Genomic DNA, 1601 nt, shown 5'->3' with positions numbered 1-1601 from the left:
CCAGGTCAGTCCAGCCCCAGCGCCTCTGTGTACTGGGGAGAGGCGGGGGCTGGGTGGTTTTCACTCCCTGGAAGAGGCAGCATCTGAGAGCCCAGGAAATCCCCAAGGCCCTACTGACCGGGCCAAACGCAAAGGACTTCTCACACCTGAACTTGTGGCGGTGATGAAGGATGTAGCTATAGACTCTCCCATCCGTTTCTCCCATTCAGGGCACGCATCTCGCCCAGGACGGAACATGTCTGCCACTCCTCACAGGAAGCGGGGCAGGTGGCGAGGGAGTCTCGCCCAGAGTCCGTCGCTCCAAGTGGCTGCAGAGAAGGTTGCTGCCGCGGCTTTCAGTTTCCCTGCAGACCCTTCTCCACATAGGACCCCAGCGCCCAGCGCAGTGTGTTGTTTGAAGGTTTGTTGGTTGAATAAACTAATTCTTGTTTGTTTGGTTTTTGTTTTAAAAACACAACAGAACCAAAAAAGGAGCTACTGACGGAATAACGGTGCGTGGGATGAGAAGCTCGTTTCCCCGAAAACGCTGCGTGGGAGTGGAACCCGCTTGGGACACCTGCGGGCCCTCCCTCGCCAGCAGGGCCACTCCCGCCAGCTTTACACGGACGCTTTCCTTCCACCTAGATGTGTGTCCCGGATTTCGTTTGGTTGATCGATGAAGGAGACAAGTGACCCCACGGTGAGGTCAGTCCAATCGATGCGCCCCCAGGAACGCTGGGAAATCGCCCGCTTGGCTCCGCGCTGGGTTCCACGCAAAAGGTTTCGAGATTGAGGGTTCCTGGCTGCTCGCTGTCCTTACTGAAGGGGAGGGGAGGTGGGGAGAGACGGGGGAAGAGCCTCCAGTCCCACCCGGGAGCCTCTGGGAGCCGCAGCCCGCAGAGCGCGCTCCACGCCCGGCCGGCCCACTGAGCGCTCACAAGCGCACCGGCAGATTTCCTTCTGCGACATGTGCGCCTTGGAAGCAAACACCGGGATCATGGCCGGGCGGATCCTCATTTAGAAATGGGTTTGCCATGAAATGCTGTTTACAGGGAGAACCTTTGTTAAATACTCGCTAGGGTGGTAGCCTTCTGAGAGCTTTCCCACGGAGTCAGCTCATCCAACAGAACAAACGGAGGAGCCAGACGTCTTCTGAGCGATCTCCAGGTGCCAGAGGAGGAAACGGAGGTGCAAAGACTTACCCGACGTCCCACGGCCAGGCCAGTCTCTGGCGCAGCTGGGAGTCAACCTAGGGATGGGCCGATAGCTACACAGTAGCGATCTGTTGCCTTTGTGGGCGAGAAATCCCGTGGAACCCTTTCCCGACAACCTGGAGACCAAGCGGTCCATGGGCCCCTCCCCTCTGAAAGCCAATGCAATTGGTGGGGGTTGGGGTGCGAGTTTGATCAAACTTTAAACTCTGGAAGTCCAGGGCTTTTCAAGACTTGTTTTTCTTTTTGGTACGAAGGAAGGAGGGAGGTGTGTGTGTGTGTGTGTGTGTGTGTGTGTGTGTGTGTGTGTAGAATCAATATGGTCCAGACAGCCCTTCACAAAGGGGCTCCAGGCGGGCGCCTCGCCGCACGGGCCCCCACCCCCACCGCCCGCGGCGAATTAATTGGGGC

At 58.0% G+C, this 1601-nt stretch overlaps 1 long non-coding RNA gene across 3 annotated transcripts in view; it reads left to right on the top strand.

The window, feature by feature from the left end:
• The first annotated feature begins 462 nt into the window (after positions 1 to 462).
• The window catches only part of LOC106698749, a 13678-nt gene continuing 12539 nt past the window's right edge, over positions 463 to 1601 (top strand). Inside the window, exons 1-2 of one of the 3 annotated variants that reach the window (XR_002831554.1) lie at positions 463 to 684; positions 1059 to 1405. This is a non-coding gene — a long non-coding RNA (uncharacterized LOC106698749). Of the gene's footprint in view, positions 760 to 1058; positions 1406 to 1601 lie in introns of those variants that run through there. The other 2 variants (XR_002831555.1, XR_002831553.1) reach the window with 2 other exon arrangements.

This window comes from Myotis lucifugus, unplaced genomic scaffold (assembly GCF_000147115.1).
Source record: "Myotis lucifugus unplaced genomic scaffold, Myoluc2.0 scaffold_226, whole genome shotgun sequence".
Classification (NCBI taxonomy): Eukaryota; Metazoa; Chordata; class Mammalia; order Chiroptera; family Vespertilionidae; genus Myotis; species Myotis lucifugus.
Note: the sequence above shows the minus strand (reverse complement) of the source record. Positions and strands in the feature narration are given on the sequence as shown.